Source organism: Durio zibethinus, chromosome 5 (genome assembly GCF_047325235.1).
Source record: "Durio zibethinus cultivar Kanyao isolate XHJ-2024 chromosome 5, ASM4732523v1, whole genome shotgun sequence".
Taxonomy (NCBI): Eukaryota; Viridiplantae; Streptophyta; class Magnoliopsida; order Malvales; family Malvaceae; genus Durio; species Durio zibethinus.
This window is the reverse complement of record NC_143166.1, coordinates 10876137-10894343: the sequence shown is the minus strand read 5'-3', so window position 1 is coordinate 10894343 and position 18207 is coordinate 10876137. Positions and strand designations below refer to the sequence as shown.

The 18207-nt window shown below is 30.2% G+C and overlaps 1 pseudogene across 1 annotated transcript; it reads right to left on the bottom strand.

Annotated features, from left to right (window-relative positions):
* Nucleotides 1-3042: 3042 nt before the first annotated feature.
* On the bottom strand, nucleotides 3043-4308 carry LOC111282994 (zinc finger protein GIS3 pseudogene; annotated as a pseudogene). Its single transcript, XR_016342473.1, has one exon. The product of XR_016342473.1 is annotated as a zinc finger protein GIS3 pseudogene (transcript).
* Nucleotides 4309-18207: the final 13899 nt, after the last annotated feature.

The window sequence follows — 18207 nt, the reverse complement described above, 5'->3', positions numbered from 1 at the left end:
TTTTTGATAAACTTTAAACATGTTTTCATAGTTTTATTAAAAAGATAAAATTTTAGGTGACCAATCATACCTTAACAAAGATTGGTGGCGTCTCCTTTTTATTTTTTTCGATTTTAAAACTCATTACGTCTAGCGGTCTCAAAACCGTTACGACATACTGCATGTTGGATTGTACAAATTTCTGGTTATAGCCGGTAGGAATAAGTATAGAAATCAATCTAACCATCAATAAATAATTACACTGCATGCCTTGCAATGGGGCAACTAACTAGCCACTCACCAACAAAAAATTTGATTTGTGTGAAAGAAAAAGATCATGTTGTGCGCACCATAGTGTTTCCAAGTTGTTTTTTGTCAAAAAAAAAAGTATGAATTTTATCGGAATTAATTTGGTTTGAAAATAATAATAATAAAACAAATTATACAATATTGAATTGATTGCTTAACTTTTAATCATGTGTATCAAGCTTCAACCAGTTGGCAGAAATGGCTGCCTCATTGAGAACAGAATTCCCTGGTCCCAATTGATCCCAGCTGGGGAGTGCTTGTTATCATGGCCAATCATATTTAACACGCGAACTACTTTAGCAACCAAATTTGATTGGATCATGGTGACTAAGAATTGATAGACATATGATACCTCACTTTGGCTTTAGTTAAATTAGACAGATATTGACCTTCATTGGAGGGTGACTTCTAGAAACTAATTCTCAAGTAAAGAAAAGAGGGACTTATGCTAAGTGGGTGTTGACATCGGCTCCAATGGCATTGATGAAGCTAAATATAGGGTCCCAATCCGCGGCTGGTTTTCTGTTCAAGGCTAGGATGTGGGTACGAGTTTGATTTTCTTATCAGTTTTTGCCTCAACAACCACTACTAGCCGTATTTTGTATTACTTATATGTCAAAATGCCGTTTAAAAGAAGAAACTTTTTCAAGTGCACCAGTTTGCTTCTGCACATTTCTTTTCTCTCTCCTTAAACCAAATACACCAAAAGCTTTGATCAGCAGAAAAATGGAAGCACTTAAACCAAAAGCATCCAATCCAATCCAATGATATTAGTATTCTATTCTTAGTTCTTGTGTTGTCTGGTGGAATCTGATTCCTTTGGTTCCCACTTGTGCTAGCTATATTCACCATTCATATGCTATCAACTTCTTCAAACCAATTATTGACACCGATGCATCTAGGCATTTCAAATCAGAATAAGGGAAAAAAGGGTCAGCTAAATCTTCCTTTGGGAAGTGCAAATAGATAAGGCAAGGCCTGGCACCGACCTTATGGATATGTTGAACGCTTTAAGATTCTAAGCTTCACTTTGCACCGAAAAATGTATAATTTTGGGTGCTGGTGCCAGTGCCATTGCCACTGCCACCACCTGCCCCTTTGACCAATTTAATTTAATCAGTTTAAATTAGTGGACAAACCCTAGAAATGATGCATTAGGTTTTTTAGTTGTCATACATTATCTTGTTTAGTGCTTACACGTAAGCTTCTTTTTGCCCACAAGCTGTTTTAGTTGCTGATTTGTGAGAACCGCAATATTCTTGGCAGGCCAGCCATTAACAATCCCATTTATTTTCTCAACCAAGTACATTCATTATTCCTCTCTCAAGCTAATATTAAATGTTGGACACCAACCAACCCATGTGAGATATCTTAAGAATTTAACATTAAATCCTTAATGATTCCAGGCAATGAGAGACTATGGCACTCTAATTTGACTCTAACACTAGGGTTTTAGCAGCTCAAAATCCAACCAAAGCAGCTGATTTCAAAATGTGGGGAGTTCTAAAAAAATTTGGATTGCATATGCATGTTATGGGGTCCCATTTTCCATCAACTTCTACTCAACTAAACTTGGAGGGGGTGACAACTAAGAAAAGAAACACCACCAAACTGTCAAACGGTTAGTTGGAGTTATTGGGAGTAGAAGAGAACTAGTCGATCCCCGCAATAATATCACATCCTCCAGAAAAAAGGAACCACAAGATTACTTTGTCCTTGCATCTAGAAAAAAAAAAACCTGGAGATTGGGTAAGAATATTATAAAGAGTAATGATGATACCCTAATGTCAAAACTAATTGCAGATGGCAATTAAAGGGGTGGTCTTTTTGAAAAAGAAGACTCCGCAAAGAATAAAAGCAACAGCTGGAATAGCTGAAACTGGCTGCATGGTTCTTGTGTATACAGATCCATCAATTGGCCTTTTCTTTTAAAGCATGATAAGACAAATTTTGGGTTTTAAGGCTCTCTTCACTTTAACTTGTCTTGTTTGTACTGGCACTGACAACTTGCTGTTAATGCATTCTTTCAGGTTACAGATGATTCAAGACATTGATTTCGACTTGAAAAGTTTGAAAAGATACTAATTGGCTTCAAGTTGCAATCCAGCTTGAATTGTCTTCAAGCCCACTTAATTTATTTGATTATATGCTGAGTATAATCTACGGAAAGAGAAAATCTCTGTTTCTGAACAAAGAAAGCAACAGCACAAGTTTAATATCCAAACTTCGGCTCCGCCTTAATCTCCAAATCTTATTCACAAATCGTTGTGTTAAAGACCCTGATAAGAAATTTTAAATGATTGATCTTAATTATTTCAAAAGGATCATGCAAAAAAAAAAAGTTTATATGCTGATTGCTTCCCAAAAGGTTCATGATAATTATGGGAACAAAAGAAAAAAAAAACATTAAACAACAAGTATTTCCAAAGAACTCAGACTGCCTGCTTCATTAATTACCATTATCGTAAACCCACCATTTTCCACCGTATGGCTTTCAAATATATATTTTAACATTTACTCTTGCTCTTAGGTTTTGCTATTTGAAGAGAACTGGAGAAAAAGTTACTAAGATTCCTACCTTTCCACAGCCATGTATGACCAACCAGCCAAGCAGTAGTGTGTGTTTCATTAGATGAATCACATTTCACTTGCCATAATTAAGAAGGCCAAATGTAAGGTAAACTCACAACATTTGTCCATGGCTGGTGCTACTGCTATGTCGAATCTCCATAACTGCTTTTTTTTTTTTTTACCTATGATCTCATCTGTCGTTTGTGGAGTTTCAACTTTCAATTTACTATTATAAATAAAGATAGCAAAAAAAAAAAAAATTGCATGCATGGAACTTTTGGTTCTAAATTTAGATCTTAAAATACAATATTGAAATTGGTGAGGAAAATTAACTGAATTATAACTCAAAAAAAAGGGGGAAAAGTATGTGCAAGTGAAACAAATAAATAAATAAAAATTTTGAAAATGTACAATCATCCCAACACCAAAGCCCGAGTCAAGGCCCGGCCGGAGCAAGACTAAGATGCAAATCCAAGCCCAATGAATCATCAAAACTAGGACCCCCATCTCCCTTTGAAAACCTACTCAATGAGGACCCATCAACTGAACGTCCATGGTGGGCCCTGCCTTGCATCATTTGCGGGCCAACTCCCATGCCTGTATCTACTAAACCACCACCATAAGGTACCACCGCTGGCCCTGTCCCCATTCCACCACCACCACCACCAGCAGTGGGAATCACACAACCATGTGAGACGTGGAAAGGCGGTGGCCCTCCTCGTGGCAAGTAAACCCACGAAGGCCCCGCCGCAGCTGGGACCACAACTGGCGTAGCTGACGCTAAGAGATGCGTCGGAGGAGCAAAAGCAGAGATCATAGGATTTCTAGCAAAAGAAACAGCTGCGCTTCGAGTGGCTTGAAGCTGAGCACGCTTTAACTGTTGTCTTTCCCTTTTATGAGCGTTTTGGTGACCACCCAAGGCTTGAGAGTTGGCAAACTCACGGCAACAATACTGACACTCGTATTTGCGGTCACCAGGAGCAGGGAAGCCGCCTGGCTCTAGGGACCCTGATGATGAAGCTTTGGTTGTGGTGGTGTTGGATTCCGAAACATCGTCATCTTCTGAGACGTTGAAGCCGAAGAGCTTTAAACGTGCAGTGGCGCTGTTTGTTTTAGTATTAGCTTGGTACTCTAGCGCTGCCATGTTGGAGGGAGAGAGAATGAAAGGAAGAGAAATGAAGAAACGTATGCAATGCAATGTAAGAGAAGAGTTGCACTTGTGGTGATTATATATACAGGATAAAAAGGGTTTGCAAAAAGTGCACAGTAGAATCAGAGAGAGAGAGATTACGGATATCCCAATGGGAAATGAAGAGGGAGTGTAAGGGAACACGACCCATTAACACTTGGGGACCCAAGGGGATTGCACTTTGTCTCCGGATATAGCTGTTTCTTTTTTCTTTATCTGCTGCCATAAAATAATTAGATACTATTACTTCACGACTGCATTTGCATTGCATATATATATATATATATATACATAATTCTAGATCTTATTTTCTTTTTTGTGTTTTTCCTTTGTTTTAGCTAGTGTTTATATGGAAGAGAAAAATGATTGAGTTGGTCCATGTTTTTAATATATATGATTTCAGAGAAATGACGAGCATTTGACAAAATTGGCACCAAAAAGTTCAATTGAGAGAGGTTTTTATATTTGTTGAGAACATAGATGCAATTAGGTTAGAAAACAGATAGGAGTGGGGGAGTGATCTGGACCACTTTGCTTTGAATTAGAAGCTAACGAAGGCTGTTTCGTTGAAATGGCCAATCAGAAGCTAACGAAGTTGTTTGCAAACATTGTTGGGTTAATGGCTGGTCACATATGATGTGCTTACCAAACACGTACAATACGATAGAGCTGGTAATCCGACAGTGAATTCTATAGCCTAGGCTCTAGCTAGGTCGATCCTGGTGGGAGTGGTGGGCATCAACATGTTGAAAATTTTATGTACTTACTAATTAACAAAACCCTAGCTGTTATAGTCATGCAGATGCTAGTGGAACAATCTCCAATGAGACGCCGTGATGCACATCTCTCTGTTTCCTGACAAATCTCTGCTACAAAACAAAATTGCCCAACTTCCCTCTTTCTCTCTCTCTCTCTCTTCCTTTGTTTTTATTTGTTTTCCTTCTGTCTCTCTGTATCCCGCACTTCACTTCAGCTCGATCTCAGGATCCGACACTGCCACCCACCACCACTCTCGCTCCCTCCCCTCATCTATCTCTAAAAAGTCAAACCATGTATGCATGCACACAGTGCACAAATTAGCAAATTAAAAGGGAAATATTTAGCAATTTTGCTATATTATTTTTTTTTGGAATTGGGATGATAATGGAGGAATGTTCAGGTGTTTACAACTATGAAACGGGACCATCTCTTTTTTTTAGTACGTAAAGGGACCCACCTTTACATGTTGACGATGAATAATTGTTTAGGATGTTTGCGTGATTGACGTTGAAATCTATATTTCTATATGCTTTTCTTTCCTTTGCAGCATATCTCTCCTAATCTTACTAACTACGAGAGAGAGAGAGGGAAAGAGAGTGTTTTGGTTTTCTTTCTAAATTCTAGTTCTAATCTCTTCCTTCCCCACTTCAAAAGTGAATAATTAAGTATGCGTATTATTATTCAAAAGCTCTTACTAAGTCTTGGTCACAACTCCAAATATGACCCACCTTTGTCTTCCCTTCCTCATCTGTGTGTTCCATTCAGACGCCTCTTTCACTTTTGTCCATTTATCTCATCCTACTATCAGAACCCCCACCATCATCTTTAGCTTCAACCTTATGTTCTTTTTCAACCGTTTAGATTCCCTATTAATTATGATTATTAAGTAGTGTTATTTTATATTTGTTAAATTTTAAATTATTTGTGATCTTATATTTAAGTTGAATATAAAAAATTTTTTTAATAAGAAATAATGAGATAAATTAAATCATTTGTTATCTATTGATTTTAATTTAAATGATTAATATAATATTTGAAGGTTAATTTTATTTAGCTATTTAAGTCTTATTTTATTACGTTGTAGGCCACTTTGTGTCAGATTACACGTGATGATATTAAATTATAAGTTGTATGTGATTTTATGTTTAAATTAAATTTTTTCCTCAAATGTTCAGGAATGATTATTACTGTGATCAACATGTGTCCATTCTTTTATACTTATGCATATGTAGATAAATTCCTTCTAAATTTATTTACTCAAAGCATAATTTTATATACACTAAAACATCTTGTCCAATTGCAGATGCATATATCTCATTATTTAAAATTTGAGTTTGATTTTTTTTTTCCTTCAAATTATAAAAGAATAGAAAAAAGAATCATAGACCTATATGTATATCAAGTTTGACTTCTTTTATAATTAGTAATGTCCTTAGATTCTTTCTTCCCCTTTCAAAACAATTTTCTTGTGGATTCCTATAAGCAAGTAAGATATGGGATGCATCAATTTATGTGGGACCTGATTTTAGATCTGAAATTATTATGCACATAGATTTAGGACTTAGATTGGGATCTCCATTACTTTAGAAAAAAAATTGCTTTTATTAAACCCAACAACCTTTTTGCTTTATTATGTGGATCCAATTTTTTATTTTTGTTTCCTTTGGTGTCTCCTTCTCACTCCTTGGAGGGTTAGAAAATTAAAATAACTAAAAAAAAAAAAAAAAAACAAAGTTGGGCCACTATCACCCACTTTGGCTCTCAAGAAGTTGGTCTCACTCAAAAAGTAAATGTGAGTAGTCATACTCATAAAGGTTAAGGAGTTCACATTGGGTTGTTGGGTACCACTGTTGCCCAAGCAAAGTTTGTGCTAGTTCTTTCGGCTTCACTTGATTTTTGAATTGTCTTTCATTTAATAAGGCATTTTTATGGTGTTGTGAGAGTGACATTAGGGCTTTCATTAATTAAATTCACCACCAAGTCCTGAATAGTACTATATATGTTGATTTTCTTGGCAACTTGTTCATAATTTTGAATATATAAGTATGGATTCATTTACATTAGTACAAATTTAATATTTTTTTACTATTAAATCAAAATTAAATTCATAACTTACTCGATTCAAAATAATATTTTAAAATTTAGTAATTTTTGTTCAAAAGTTTAAAAAAATGTAAGAGTTACACTAATGTAAATAAATCTTTCATATATATATATATATATATATATATATATATATATGAGGATAGATTCACTTATACTAGTGTAAGTCACACATTTTTTTTACTATCAAAATTAAATCAATAACATTTACACTTAGTCATTTTGATCCAAAGGTAAAAACAAAATGTATAACTCTTACACTAAGGAGGAATCCACTTATATCAGTATAAATCTTATATTTTTTTTTCTAATCTTTGGTTCACTTATTTCAAAAATATTTTTAATTTTAGCTATTTTTATCCAATAAGAAGAAAATAGTGTAAAACCCAGTGTAAGTGAATCTTTATTTTTTTTTCTTTTTTTATATATATCAAAGAAAATTAAAACTAAAATTCACACAATCACTTTTAAAAGATGATCACTCTTAAAAAATAATATTCAATAAATCTAAAATTTAAATCCCAAACTAACAATTATAATCACTTCTCATATTCCTAAATTTTTTTTTTTGGTTAATCAAGTTATGATCCCTTTTATATATTAAAAAAAAATTATACAAGAGCAAATTAAGTGCAAGTTGAAAGTTCCATGTTTTCCCAACATTACTTAATTGAATAAGACCTATACCAAACTCTAACAAATGAAGTTCTTTAGGTATACCTAAGTGGAAACACATACGTGATGGGAAGAAGAGGAGAAGAAGAATTGAGTAATGCTTTTGATACATTAACTTTTAGAAGGGAAGGTGGACGAAGACATAGGCACAATGTCTTCTCCACTAATGAAGGATAAAACATGTGAGGTCGCATGCAAATTCCAAATCCAGATGGTGCAAGCATGGTAGGACCCACGCACGTTGGGGCATGTTTGGGACCACATGGCCAACTTTTTGCGGTGTTGACCCCACATGAACTAAAGCAGTGCCTAGCTCCCGGAAGGGAAGGGTGGTGAAAGAATTGTTCAATCAAACATTCACAATCCCGTTGATTAATAAACAACTGTTTCTTGTGGCAAAAAAAAAAAAAAAAGAAAAAACAAATGTTGCTTAACTTTGGTGTTTAGCATTGTTGGAATGGCTTGTTTTAAATATTAAAAAAATATGAACTAAAATTAAATAATTATTCTAATTTTTTTTGTTTTATTCAATTGAGTTTAAACATTTATTTTTTTACTTTGATTGAACAAACTAAATGTTGACATTTAACCAATTGGATGAAGATAAAATTAATGATTTAATTAATTATAATAAAATAAGAAATTTTGAATGATTATTTAATTTTAATTTAAAGATTTTTCCTATGCTTAAAGTCTAATGGCTTTCACCATCTTCATATATATATATATATATAAAAAAAAAAAAAACACTTTTTTAAGAAGGCTTAAATCATGCTTTATTTTCTTTGTTGATTGAAGGGATGGGGATGCTGATATTATCATCTTAAGATCGCCCCGAATCAATAGGTGTGGCCCACTTAGTTTGTGCTAATCAAGAAAAATTAACGAATTGAAACAATATATACTAAAAACTAGAATAAAAAACAAAATATTATTTGAGACATGATCCTCTATCATATTACAAACTCCATTAACTTTCTAATCATCTTTTGTTTCTTTTTTGCAACCATTACTTTTGGAAGGATCCAACAAGGATATCCCCAAAATGTGACTTAGTTTTCAAGTTGAAATCCCTTTTATGGATATGTTCAAAGCACTTTTAAGCAATCCCAAACAATGTGGGTGTGACCTGTGACTCAAAAATAAAACCCATCCATGTATTCTGAGTGACACTACCCACTGCTCTTTTAAAATATAAAAAGGTGGGAGGTTGGGTGGAGTTAGCTTTTAAGTCATGTGATGAAGTGACCCCCTTTCTCTCTTTTCCTCCCTCTCTATATAATTGAATTAATTAATCACTAATACAAATCAGAATAATGTTATAATTGAATTTTAAATTATAGTAAAATATTTAATATAATATTTAAATTTTAAAAATTTAATATGTTATCTAAATTATGAATCTATTAATTAATATGATATTTAAAAAATTATTTGTCCATTATGTATTATTATTTAGAATTAACTATGTTAAAAATGAGTATTACATTAATTAAAAAATTTATAATTTAAATTTACATTAAAATTTTTAAAATTCAAATATCAAATTAAATATTTTGTTATAATTTAAAGATCATTCATAATATTAATTCCTATAACAAATCTAACATGGAGCTAAACCTAGATTATTACAAGTGTAGATTGTCTCCACATTACATGTATAATTTAAAGCAAGAAAAGCATTGCCAAATTGTATTTTTAGTTTTAAATAAAATAAAATAGAAAACCTCTAGTGAAAGGAGTTTTGGAAGAGAGGGAATCAGGGACTTTGGGTCAATCAATGAGACAAAAATAAATGTGCTTTGGTTGCTGATAAAGTGAGACACTTAGACGGCAACTCAATGCACGTCCCTCATAACATCTAAACAAGAAGACACAGAGAATTGGAAAGAGGGACATGTGCACATGCCATGCCCTGACAAAAAATTTTAGGTTGAAATTTGTTGGGAGGGGGGGGGGGGGGGTAAAATGAAAAATTCTTTCTTTGGATTCTCTCTGTTTTGACAAAAATCCTTTCTGCCTGCCACACGGTTCCTGGGTTAGCCTATATCTTCGCCGCCTATCGATTGATAAAAAACCCAATACTTTGTGTAGGAATATTTGTTTCAATAATAGATACAACTATTTAAAGAATAAATTCAAATCCCTTTTTTCTTATTTTAAAGAATAAGCCTTGAGTTATGGAAGAATTTGTCTGCATGGAAATTCCATGTAGAGATGGATGCTATGCCAAAGGGGCTTAGTCTTACGAAAAGCACAGGTGGGTTTTGATTCAAACTGTGTTTTTTATTTAAACAAATACAGTTGAAGTAAGTTGCATGTGTGCAATAAGTCGTTCCTCAAATTCTAAAACTTTTTTTTTTTGTCTGTTTCAGCTAAAACTACGTAGCCTTCCAGACAGATAACCTAAGAACTAAGATGGTTTTTTTTTTTTCCTAATCTATTCGAAAAACCACTATTATAATTTAAATTATCAGTGTTTAAAGTCACGATGCAAGCGACTTTAAGCTATGGCTTGCCAAGATTATCTAACTGGAACAAGTTTTGCCTAATAGTCAAATTGGTTAAAATATATGTATATATTACGCTCACCTATTCTTTAATTAGTAAATATGGTAGGAGTGGAGTAAAAAAGTGTGTTAAATAGGACAACTACTATAAACTGATCTTTACTCTCCGATCTCCAATTTCTATCTTAAAGTAGGTACAGACTTAATAAATTTTTTTTGGGGGGTAAAGTTAGTATATTTTTTATTAAAAATAATTAAAAATAATTAAAATCGAAAAATCAAATTTGATAGATTGAAAGTTCTTATACATATTGTAAATATCTAATTTTATTTGAACTAATCAAAATTAAAGTTAAATTGTGTTTGTGGTTTTTATGTGTTTATTTTAAATTCATTCGGGTATTTTGATCATGTTTTCAATTATTATATTAATTAATCTTAAAATAAAATAAAACTTAAAAAAAAAAAGCAACAAACTTTGAAATTTTGGAACAGCTGAATTCAAGCTTTGCAACTGCTGCTTGATTGCCCATTCTACCATTGCCTAACTTGGCATTAGAAATTCAGCTACTGAATCCCCCAAAGTCTTACTCAATTTCAAAAAATCTAGAATTTGATCAAGGAGATAAGCTCTTTAAATTGAGTTGTAATCATAAACATAGGGGCAATGGAATTCAATTAAAAAAAAATCTTGCAAAAAATTAAAAAGAAAAAAACCAATCTCCTATAAACTGAACCTTAAAAGCCACCCCTAAACCTTGAAGCACCACTGCTCCAAGCTAACCCTCAATGTTATTGCCCAATACCAACAATACCTAAATCACCAACACTACTCAAACCATAACATATTCAACCAAAACCATAGCATACTCAATCACAAACCATAAAGCCACCAAGCTCTTCCACAACTAACAACCACCATTCGGCTTACATCAACTGAGCCTAGCTCACTACCATCACCCTATCTCCACACTGCCACTCAACATTGCCCAAACTACTAGTCCAAACCATTACCAAAGACCACCTTACACTACTAGCCACTCTATAAACATAATGTTACAAGTAAAAAAATCTAAACCTAAACCTATTCATCCCAAAACTTAGAAAATACCAAAAAATAAAAAATAAAAACAAAAATTAAACACATCCCATAGAATGGGGGATAGAACACCAAAAAGCCAAAAATATACTTTAAAAAAATCAAAATACTAAATGGGAAAAAGGCTTCAATTTTTCAAATGTTTTAGGCCTAGTTTTTTGGTGATGAGAAAGGTTAGGACTAAGGAAACAACATAATAGAAAAGAAAACCGAATGGTGTGATGAAGGTAAAACTTTTTTAAGTTTTTAGTCATGGATTTCCCTTAAGATCTAGGGCAAATCATGTGTTTTCAAGCAAAACAAAGTTTGAAAATGAAAAAATAGGATTAAAAAGAATAAATGGTTTAATTTTGGCTTCAAAATGATGCAGGTGATCGATGGCCGACACAGTGGCTATCAATCAATTTTTGGGTTGGGGCATGAAGTCATGCTTTAACAACAAAAAAAGAATGCCTTAAGTTATAGGGCAAATGTCAGATAAATTGAGTTTTATAAATTTTAGACCTATTCCAACAAAAGTTAAAATATACAAGAAAAAGTAAAATTGGAAATGATACAAAAAAAAAAAAGAAAAAAAATGAGAGAAAAAGAAAAAAGATGATCAGATGTTAAGATTGACGAAATAAAAAGGATAAATGCTAAAAAAAATCATTCACATGATATAAAATGATCTTTAGTTTAATCACCTTCAAACACATGTTTTGGGCCTATTTATTCATTCATTTATAACCTAAAACCCTGGCCTATATTAAATATCTTAGAAAGTTCATTTCAACCAAATATGGATACTTGAACCAAAAAGTTTGTTCCTTGTAGAATCCTCATGACCAACTTTGCTTTTGTCTTTTTTTTTTTTGTAAAATCTTCTCTTTCACGAGAATACTTAAATGTATGATGAAATCGTTAAAAAAATAATGAAAAAAATGAAAAAACGAAGCTCTAAGGTGAAAATCCAAAAATGGGAAGTCTAGGGGTAAAACTGAGATTGCAATATGAAAACTTATTGCAACCAATGTTGAGATGTGTGAAAGAGCTATTATAGAAAATCTTGGCATGATCTTAAAATCTTAAACTTACTATAATTGATCTTGACATTTATTAAAATACTACATTGTGATAATAAAAAAGGCGTCAAATCTGATTATACCTCAAAAGAACCTTTTAATAGAATTTATTGTTGAGCATGGATAAATAGAAATTCAATTTCCCCTATCAAGTTGTGAAGTCCTTTTTTATAATCAAGACTTCAATTTGACAATTAACCATCCACGTTATTTAAAAAGGTGGAATTACCTTTCTATCTAAACATGTGCATAATAATGATCATCATTTTTTTCAAAAGACTTAAAAGTTATATTGTTTCATGAAGGTTAACTAAGGCAATGAAATAAAATGTTTTCAATGAAGGAAAATAAAATTTTGAAAAAAATAAAAAATTTTAAGAAAAATAAGTGGCATAATATGAAGCATTTTTTAATACAAAAATATTTTAATCAGCTAAATTTCACGACAGTTCGATGTTTTGTTTTTTTCAACTCCCTTTCATTAAGTTCAAACTCATCATATGCATGTTTGATCTAAAGATGAAAATAAAATGGAAAGAAAAGTCGACAAATCCAAGTTAAGAAAGAAAGCAAAAATTGATGAAAAAAAAGCAACAAAGAAAGGATTTAGAATTGAAATGAGATAAAAGATTTGGGATTGAAAGAAAAAGAACTTTGAAAAATTTAAGAAAAGAAGATTTTAGGCATTTGCATATTTTGACTTGTTTTTTTAATTAAGAAAAGTTAATTTTTAAACATTTGCATATTTTAACTTTACTTTTGCATTCTTAGCTTGTACATTATTGATAAGGATGTATACATTGGCATATTTGTAAAAGACATTTGCATTGCATTTGTATCATCATTTAAGTGAAAACATTTTCATCATAGTGGTGTTTTCCAATTTTGGAAACATTAAAAATGAAAAAAGAAAGGAAAAGGGCAAAAACATATTTAAACAAAAAAATTTTAGAAATTTCAATGAAATGGCACAAGATGAGAGCTTTAAGCCAAATCTAGTTGGCATGAAAGTTGTAAACCCAATGAAGTCAACATTAGTCAAGAAAAATGTTGTGATAAATTGTTATCAAAGTATTCAATAGTGATATCCGAGTATTAAAATATGGATTTCATTTTTTTCAGTGGTGATATTTGACCCGTTTTTAAAATCACTTAGTGATGACATCCGAGTATTAAAAATCTGAATTTCATCTTTTCAGTGGTGATATCTGAGTATTAAAGCTTGAATTTCATTTTCTTGGTGGTGACATTCAAGACATTTTCAAAATCACTTGGTGGTGATATTCGAGTTTAAAGTTTGAATTTGCATTTTTTCTCTACATTTGTATTTTCTCGATAGTGATATTCGAGTTTACTTCGATGGCGATATTGGAACTCATTTACATTTTCTCAATAATGATATTCGAGTTTACTTGGGTAGTGATGTCCAAAATTATTTGCATTCTTTCGATAGTGATATACAAGTCTTTTTTTTATGGCAATATCCAAACTCATTTGCATTTTTTTTATGATGATATTCGATCTTCTTCAATGGTGATATTGAAAGTCATTTACATTTTCTCAATGATATTTAAGTCTTCTTCAATGGCAATATCCAAAATCATCTACATCTTTTCGGTGGTGATTTTTTAGCTTCATTCAGTGACAATATCGAAAATCACTTAAATTTTGATATCTGAATTTCCTTCAATGGTGATATTCAAAGTTATTTTTCGATAATGATACCTATGCTTTTATTTTGATTTATTTTTGTCAAGCCTCTAATGAGAAGAGTTTTTATATTAAAATTTTTAAACAAAAAAAATTTGAGTATATACTTGTCCTGACAAAATTGTTGTCTTTTGGTTTTTACCCTATTATTGATTCTTAGTAATGTACAAAAAAGGATAGCTATAGACATTTAATTTTATTTGGACTGATCAAAATTAAATTCAAATTGCATTTGTGATTTTTATGTATTCATTTTAAACTTATTTAGGTATTTTGATCATGTTTTCAATTATTATATTAATTAATCTTAAAATTAAAAAAAATTAAAAAAAAAAGCAAAAAGCTTTGAAAATTTAGAACAACCGAATTCAAGCTTTGTAGTTGCTACTTGATTGCCCATTCTACCACTGCCTAACTTGGCAATAGAAATTTAGCTATCGAATCCCTCAAAGTCTTACTCAGTCTTAGAAAATCTAAGATTTGATCAAAGAAATGAACTCTTTAAATTGAGCTGTAATCATAAACACAAGGGCAATGGAATTCAATTCAAAAAACAAATTGTAAAAAATAAAAAAAATCCAATCTCCTATAAATTGAACCTCAAAAGCTACTTCTAAATCGTGAAGCACCATTGCCTCAAGCCAACCCTCAATGTTATTACCTAACACTAGTAATACCTAAATCACCAACACTACCCAAACCACAACAAATTGAACCAAAATCACAGCATACTTAATCACAAACCACAAGCCACCAAGCTCTTGCACAACTCACAACCATCATTCGATTTACATCAACCGACCTTAGCTCACTACCGTCACCCTATCTCTACATTGCCATTTAGCATTAACAAAACTACTAGCCCAAGCCATTACCAAAGACCACCTTACACTACTAGCCATCATTGTGAGACCCTCAGCCAAACCCCTTTATAGACACAATGTTGCAAGTAAAAAAATCCAAACCCATTGATCCCAAAACTCATAAAACACCAAAAAAAAAAATTAAACACATCCCATGGGAATGGGGATCACAATGCCAAAAAGAAAAAGAAAAAAAATACATAAAAAAATTAAAATGTAAAAAAGGAAAAGGGCTTTAGTTTTTTTGGGGTTTTAGGCTTAGGTTTTTTTAGTGAAAAGGGAGATTAGGACCAAAAAAAAAACATAGTAGGAAAGAAAAATGAATGGTACGACGGAGATAAAACTTTTTAGAGTTTTTAGCCATGACTTTCCCTCTAAATCTAGAGCAAATCTTGTATTTTCAGGCAAAACAAAAGTTTGGAAATGAAGGGAATAAAAAAGAATAGGTGGTTGAATTTTGGGTTCAAAATGATACAGGTGACTGGTGGCCAACAACAGTCGTCATGGCGTCTATCGATTGATTTCTAGGTTAGGGTCGTCTGTTTCTAGGTTTTCCTTTAGAGAGAGAATGAACATATGAGAAAGAGAAAATGTGTAGAAAAAGAGTGGAAAAAATGAAATAAAATTTTTTTTAAGGTTTTTATACAGCAAAAAGAAAAATGAAATGACTTTGTTTTGCCCAAAAGGATCCACGCATAATTTCAAGTGCGACCCGGTGTTCGTGCAACCTAACTCGCCACTGGCTTCTCCTTTAACCATTGATTTATTCAATCCGATTTTTTTTTATTTTTTTCTACTCAAATTTTTAATATATTTCTATTATTTTATTTTTTATTTTTGTGGTATTTTATTTTATTTTTGTATAAACTTTTGATAAAAAATAAAATAAATGGTAGAAAATATAATATATTTTTTATTAAAATTAATTTAAAATAATTGCTAAAAAATAAACTTAGGAAATTTTGAAAATTTAATTTTCCCTTAAATAATATAAAAAAATAAAATGAAATAATGAAAATAAAAATTTTAATGAACAAGAATAAAAAAAAATAAAAAAGACAAAAAATAATAAATAAAATAATAAAAACAAGTCACAAGTTGTGATTTTATTAAAAATATTCACACAAAGAAATTTTCTAAAATATTCTAAAAGTATTAGAAATATTTTAGAATTTTCAATTATAAAAAAATTATTAATAATAATAATGTCACAAATGTTGATTTTATTGAAAATATTCATACAAAAGAATTTTTTGAAATATTCTAAAAGTGTTGAAAATGTTTTTATAATTTTTCAAACATAAAAATACTAACAATAATATTCACTTCAAATAAATAGTAAGAATTAAATAAATACATAAAAAAAGAATAATAACAATAATAATAAAATCACAGGTAATGATTTTTTTAAAAATATTTTACAAAATTTTGCAAAAAGTGTTGGTCAAATTAATTTAAAAATCTTTTCAATAAAAAATAAAATATTTAAATTGTTAAGGTAAGTAAAATTTTACAAGAATAAAAGTTATGAATGGGACTTTATCAAAAAAAATTTAGCAAGCAATTTTCTCATAATATTTCAAAAGTGTTGAAAATATTTTGAGAATTTAACCAATAAATTTTTTTCTCAATAATAAAATAAACAATAAATAAATATTACAAAGTAAATTAAAATTTTCATCGAAAATGAAATTAAAAGGAAGTCATAAGTGATGATTTTCTTCATTTTTTTAAAATCATACCATTATCGTTTGTATAAAGAAATTATAATCTACTTAAAATATATTAAAATAAACCCAATGATTAAATTTTTTTAAAGAAATAATTTATTTCTTTGAATACTCTTAAAGTAATAAAATTTTTTAAATTATATCGAAAGTATCATAAATAACTTAGAAAATTTTTAATATTCAAGTAATAAAAAAAAAAAAAAGGTAATAAGTAAAAGAATATTTGAATAAGATCATTCTAGGATTTTATAAAATTAATTGGTAATAGCTTTAGATAAACGCTGTAAGGGTGTTATAATTTTTTTCACGCTTACCCGTACTTCGAAACCCAACCTCGAATTTATAGACCAAGAGATAGGATTAGTGGCCAATTACATGTTAACAAAAAAGGTTAATGGTGACTCATTGACTTTACTTATAGCAATCGAATCTTCGGATCAATACGTTATGACACATATGTCAACTGTATAAATTTTGAAAAAAGTTTAATTAATTTTAATATATTTTTTAGATAACCTTTTTTAATAAAAATTTTTAAAAAAATATATACACTGTTGAATAAAGTATTGATCAGATTTAAATTATAGATATTATTTTCAATATTTTTACATTTTATTGATCTTCTTGTAAATTATATCAATCTATTGGTTTTGACTTTTATGTAAGTTTTAATTGAATCATTTTTATTAAAAAAATTTTACGAAATTCACTCAAAAAATTTTATCTGAATTTTGTCCTTTGAATTACATGTACTATTAATAATTCAAAATATCTCAAATTCAAAATTTAACTCAATTGATTCATATAATCATTTTTTAAAACTGATATCATGTAAGTTTAAAATTCAAATCTTGACACTCGCAATTATTCTTTCATTCTCAAACTATAATTTTTTTTTTTTGCAAAAAAAATTTAAAGCACCCTAACAATTGTTTTTCGGTGCCAAAACATAATTTTTCATTTTTGAAGTACTCAATATAATTGAAAGTAAATATGATAATTTATATATTTATATTGTATATGTTTTATGTAAAACAAAATTTATAATCTCAAATTCATGTGATGCTTCGAATCTAAAATATATTTTTTTAAATTTTACTAAACTCATAATTTTTATTAAAAATTTTAAATAACGTCATTTTTATATTTTTTCATATATTTTTTAATTATATCATCATATCATATTTAAATTTATAAACATAATTAAAAATAAAAAAACTTTTAAAAATACCATAAAAAATCACTTTGAAAAATTATATTAAAAATTTAATCCATTCTAATAGGTGGACCCTCAATATCTTCGCATCTTTGACGTTTCACCTTTTACTTTTTTTTTTTTTTTTTTCAGACCCAACAGGTCCAATTTTTTATGGTGGGTAATTATCTTCACCATAGAATCATATAGTAGTACCAAAACAACTCTCATAGAAAGCATATTGTACCTAGGAAATGATAATAATTGCAGTTGATAAAATCATAAACACACTGAACTTGGGAAATGGTAATAATTAGAGTAGTTGAATTGTTGAAACATTGGTGCTTCACTCATGAAAGAGATGGATGAATATCTACTCACTCATCATTAATTTTTTTAATCACTGATCATTAAAGTTTTAAGCTCATGAAAAAAGACAAATTGCTTTGAA